This window comes from Clinocottus analis, unplaced genomic scaffold (assembly GCF_023055335.1).
Source record: "Clinocottus analis isolate CAN_PGR_092001 unplaced genomic scaffold, fCliAna1.0.p SCAF_1, whole genome shotgun sequence".
In the NCBI taxonomy this organism is placed as follows: Eukaryota; Metazoa; Chordata; class Actinopteri; order Perciformes; family Cottidae; genus Clinocottus; species Clinocottus analis.
In genome coordinates this window covers 7,509,001-7,515,000 of record NW_027175820.1, presented here as the reverse complement: position 1 = coordinate 7,515,000, position 6,000 = coordinate 7,509,001, and the positions used below count along the sequence as shown (strand labels likewise).

Here is a 6,000-nt window from a genome sequence, read left to right as displayed (position 1 = left end):
CATTGCAAGTCAATAAGTTCCATTTGTAACGTTCTCTGGACACTTCACATCCACTGAGAAGGGGTCAAACAGCTGTGGTAATGCCCACCGGTCTGTTCCACGGTAAACTAGCTCGCTCATTCACCTCCTGCAATATATGCCTTGGCTGTGGTGCGACTGTGCATTGGATACAAACTCAGCAATTCTTCCGTCACTTCGAATTGCTCATTACAATACCCCTGATGAATATGGCTAGCTGAGCATTGTCGATTTTGTCTGTGCTTTCGTCAAGCACCTCGGAGTTTAGCGGCGTTCCATCGGTGTTTTCATTAAGCCACTAAAAAGCTGCAGACACAGCGAGTTCTCTCGCACGCGCATGACAGGGACCGTTCATTTCCTTTTCTTTGGGTTTTATTCTCAGCACCAAAAAACGCTAACAAAGTATACAAAAGAATATACGTTCAAAGCGATCATACACGGTCACACAATAAAAATAAATATCCGTGTAATGCAGCTTTTTCCTTAAACCTGCTGCCATCATAACGTCATATCACCTGGCTCGAGCATCCATCGTCAACAAAAACAAAAATTTCAATATAATTCAAATATAGTTCCCACACCGTGAGCATAATTCTGAATATTAAAATATAAACACTTCTGAGTTCTGAAATTTCAATTTATATGAGTATGCAGTGACACCTATGTGTTTTTCACGTAACTGATCGTAGAAGTCACTCGACAGCTCGTTAATCCGCTCTGCCACAGTGTTTGCCGACAGAGAGATATTGCTGAACAAGCTCCTCTTTTCTGGACAGAATATCAGATCATGCAACATGCAATCCTTCAGAAACTGGCCTTCGCTGCATTCGCGATTAACTCACTCACCACATAATTTGCCTCAACTGCAGCATCGCCTTTCTTCTTGGCAATATGAAAAAGACTTTGCTGAGACGCGGGTCCTTTCTGAAGCTGCTTGGCTCTTTTTTCCTCTCGTCTTCAAGGTACTTCTCATACTGTTCTCTGTGTTTAGTCGAGTAATGATGCTTGATATTATATTCCTTTAAAACGGATACTCTTTGCATATGAGGCAAGTGGCATTTGCATAAGGTGAGTGTGAGAAAAATGCACGGGCCGCATTAACACTAAACTTTGATGTCAAGTAAGGGGCAACAAAATATCGGCTCGTGGGCCGCAATTGGCCCGCGGGCTGCGAATTTGAGACCCATGGTTTAAAGTTCACTATTGACAACGTGCAGACCTCCAGCATGCAAAGTCCAAGTATTTCGATTGTTTTGAAGATGAAGGAATCCAAGATGAGATGTTTGCAAATCCCAAAATCCTCTTCCAAATCACCTCTCACACCTGATAGTTTATCTCCTCCGACCACCACGTGCATGCGCGTGTGTGCTGGTGTGTTTTTTTTTAATTAATTTTTTTTATTTTTTATTTTTGTTTTTGGACAGCAGCTTAATTTATAAAGTATACATCAGCACTAGTGTAGTATTCATTTTATACTATCCAGTTTTACAAATGACAGAAACAGTAACATTGAACATTTTGGGAGAGTGTACACATAAACAGAGAAATACAGATAGGGGGGGGACTAGAGAGAGAGAGGGGGAGGAAAGATCGGAGAGGTTTCCTAAACTAGAGCAGCGTCACAGGGTCATTCATTCATTATCTCCACAGAATCTGTCCGTACTGGTTTTGCATATCTCACCCATTTGTCCCAGAGTTGAATAAACCTACTTCTCTGAAGGCGGAGGGAGAAGGTGATCCTTTCCATAATATAGATGTCATTTACTATGTCTATCCACTCCTGTATCGTGGGGGGCTCAGGAAGCAGCCAGCGTCTAGTGAGTGCTTTTCTACAGGCGGTTATTAAAATGCCAAACATATATTTATCTCGACGCCCTGCTTGAAAATCAAATTTTCCGAAAAATAAAGTTGAAAATTCCAGGGGCATGTCAGTGTTAAGTATGACTTTTAATGTCTCATGAAATTCCGCCCAAAAAGGCCTTATCACAGGGCACTCCCAAAATATGTGCCAGTGATTTGCTTCATGAGCCCCACATCGTCTCCAACATGTGGCATCGCCTCCTGCGAAGCGTGCCTTCTGCTTCGGTGTAATAAAGAAACGAATAACACACTTCCATGCAAATTCCCGCCATATATGAGAATTAGTGCATTTCCATTGGAATTCGCACACATCTAACCAGTCCTCATTTGATATTGAGAGGTTACCATCTCTTTCCCACTTTTCCTTTACATATACTGTAGTATGGTATTTTTTCGTCATAAGGCCCTTGTAGGATTTAGAGATAATACCTTTATTTGATTCATTTTGGTAGGCATCAAGAAATATTCCCAATATTGGTTCATCAAGGTCTATTGTATTTCTAATGTTATGTTCAAAATGGTTGTGTATCTGGAGATATCTATTTTCCCAGAGACTATTATATATCTCCCCTCTTTGTCTGTTACTTTTGAAAGTAGTTCAAATGATACTGTTTGTGATATTAAAATTGCTACGCCTCTCCTACGGCCTGTTTTATAAGAAGAACAATATACCCTTGAAAACCCCATTCTCTTTAACTTTTCATGTTCTAATGGGGTGAGGTGTGTCTCTTGTAAGAGCACAACATTTGCCCTTTCCTTTTTCATTTTTGACAATATTTTACTTCTCTTAGCTGGGTTTAAGATCCCCTTTACATTAAATGAAATAACCTTCAGGACGCTCCTACTCACAGTTTCAACCATTGATAGTCACAGGTGGAACCTCTGTCAATATCCCTGATAATATAAAAGTTGCACATTGAAAACATCTCTCCCAAGGAACAAACATAAAACAAAGAACGTGAAACAGTTTTTAACAAAAAAATCACCGGAACGGTTTAGAACAGCTGTTTCAGATGTAGAGGCTCCTTTCAAATGAGCCTTAGAGGACTTTGGAAGGCCAAAGCCCCCAAAAGGGAAAGTCCCACGTCGCGTCAGTGGTGGGGCCCTAAAGTGTGGCCACATGTTAGCCAAAATCCACACAAAAAAAACTATGGATAACAGGTTAATTAACAAGTCCCGACTGTTTTAATTAACCAAAAATATAACTGTAGGAGTAGTTGTTTTGTGCCATGGCAGTCCTCCGGGCAGATAACCCAGATACTAATCACGCTAGCGTCCTTTATCTGCATTTCTGTGAAGAATCATCGCTGTCCTGTCGTGGAGGGTTGTCTTCTGAATCCCTGGAGTTTATCCTTATATCGAGACTGGTGGTGTTTGATGGGTTGTGTGCTGCCGTCCGCTGCGCCGGGTTCCTGGTCGTAACTCCGGTCTTGCCGTCTCCCGGCCGTCTGCCAGGTAGACAGGCGCTGGATCTCCTCTAGGTCCGGGGCAGCGGAGGACTTCACCACCGTAACTGGAAATCCTCGTGAGGCCATGTCTCTAGTCACTTCTGCAGCGTCCTGGAACAGCATAGTGCCATTATCGTAGAAGACTCGCATCCTTGCGGGGTACGGCGTCTGGAACTTGATTCGTTTTCCTTTCAGGACTTTCTTGGCTTCGGCGTATTCACCGCGTTTCTTCACCACTTCGGGGGGAAGTCATGGTCAACGTAGAAGCGGGCATTGTCGTAAAATACTTCTTTCTTCTGCCACGCTCTCTGGAGCACCTCCTCTTTCGTCCGGTAACTCCCGAATTTAACCACTATCGACCGGGGCTTTGCCTGCGGGCCGATGGGCTTTGGTGCCAGTGCTCGGTGTGCTCTTTCTATTCTGAGGTCTCTGTCACTGGGGAGGTCGAGTGCGTTTTTTAGCAGGTTATCCAGAAAGCCGGCCATGTCGGTGCCCTCTTTATCTTCGGGTATTCCGTAAATCCTTAAATTGTCCCTACGCGCTCGGCCCTCCTGGTCGATTAGCCTGCATTCCAGATTAGCTTGGCGCTGCATTAGCCGCTTAATTAGCGTTGACGTTGCTTGAAGCACGGTCTCAGTTTCATCTATTCTCCCCTCAGCTTCATCTAGTCTGCCATTTGCTCTCTTCAATTCTTGTTTAATGTCCGTGAGTTGTACCCTGTTGTCTTTTCTGAAGTCCCGGAGTTCATTGAAAATGCTTCGTAGGCTAGCCTCGGAGCTATCCTCGTCATGTGGGCTCGGAGAGCTGCCTCTGCTGTCTAATCCCATTTCGGGATCGTTTTCCATTGTGTTTGTGGTTGTCCTACTTCTCGTAGTAACCCCTTTCTCCATTACTAAACATAAATTGCACTGGGATTGACAAAACTACCGTTTTTTGGGGTTATTTCACAAAACCGTCGGGGAGCTCGAAAATTAAGCTGCCATGCTCTCAGTGGCGGAACCGGAACCTCGTGGTTTTTTTTTTTAACTGAGAGAAATGAACCAAAGTTCATGATCATTGATCGAGGAACTTAAGCATCCTCAAAGGACACACACGCGCACACACACTCCTGTAGGATAAAGGAGCAGTAATTAGCGACCCATGGCGAAGTCAGTTTTCTCGTTCTCACTCATGTTCCAGCATGCTGATGGAAGATAAGGCCTCTGTTTGCATACTTCCCACTCACCTGTGACACACACACACACGCCCTACCTTTACCTTTGCTACACAGTCTCTACAATGTGGAGAGAAAATTAGAGCCCTGCTGTCTGACTGGATTAACGGCAGCGTCTGAGAGGTGTGATGTTGTGCGTTTGGCTAATCTTGAACGCTACTTGTCCCCTAACGACGCAACACACACACACACACACACACACACCGGATCTCACTTGTACAAAGGCTCAACCTATTTATAGCACATCTAAGTGCAGCCTGATGGTGCTCGGTCTTAGGACTCCTCTCACATCGTTCCCTGTAGAGCTCACCAAGGCTACTGGTGTACTCATTTAACACCAAGCCGCTCCCAGTGCACATCTACGGCTGGTATTATGGGAGACACCTAGTCATTTACATTGTCAGACACGGGGAGGAGAAACCAATAAGCAGTGTCTCCTCGGTCTTGTTGTTGTTGAGCAAAGTGCTTTACACAGGAGGTTATGCTATAGGTAGAGGCTACTTTGCTAATAACTGTTGTTCAAGGCACACTTTTTGTTTTGACTATTTAAATTACAGGTATCTTCGCGTAGTGGATACTTAGATTTCTGTTTGGTCAGCGCTCCTCAGCTTCTGATGATTCCAATATAAATGTTAGACACTCATACTATAAAGTATCAGATGGTAGATGTTCGGACAAGCGTAGGTCTTTCTTGTCGGTGACCAGTGTTCATGTCCCGTACGAAACTAAAGACAGAGATGGTACAAAGAGTCGGTTTGTTGTTTCTTTATGGGGAGATTTCACCGCTGCCCTGACCCCTTATACGAGGTCATGAGTTTATTCAGTGAACCCGATTCTTTCGCTCCATTGTCACCAACATTAAATATTGGACCTATTTTTCACAAGCCACATATTTTCTAATCATTCTGACGCTAAAATTGTATTTTTCAAACTCATAAATCAGGAGAGAAGGAATTGCATAGTTTCAAACCTTTATCTGTATCTTTACTCATCATTTGGGAAATAACATTGGCAAACGGCCAGCGACCCACTGTCTGTGACGCTAATACAACCGTTATCTGTGTAAAGATAGTGTGTACGTGCGTGTGCTTGTCGGACACACACAGTCCGGTTGTGTGTAGAAGGAAAGATTGAGCAGCGACGTGCACAAAACAGCTGGTTGGTCAACGGGTGATGAAAAGTCCCACTGACCCCTGACATCAGATAATACATACATATTTTTATTACGATTAATTTGGCATGTTATTTGTTTGTTTTTCTATTTGTGTGTTACGTTAGCATTTGTTAAAGGTGGACTCCACATGAGCACTGATTTGTGACTTGACAGTCAGATCTGTCTGTTATGTGATCAGGAGCTTGCAATCACATGATCTTCTTCACCAGATGGAGTTTCCCATGTGTTCATGGAGTTGTCGCTTCTAAAATGTTCTTCATTATGAGCCATTAAAGTTATTGCTTGAA

The 6,000-nt window shown here is 43.5% G+C and overlaps 1 protein-coding gene across 3 annotated transcripts in view; it reads left to right on the top strand.

The window, feature by feature from the left end:
- The window catches only part of pacsin3 (protein kinase C and casein kinase substrate in neurons 3), a 52,976-nt gene that overhangs the window by 11,076 nt on the left and 35,900 nt on the right, over positions 1–6,000 (top strand). The gene's annotated exons all lie outside the window — the stretch shown is intronic.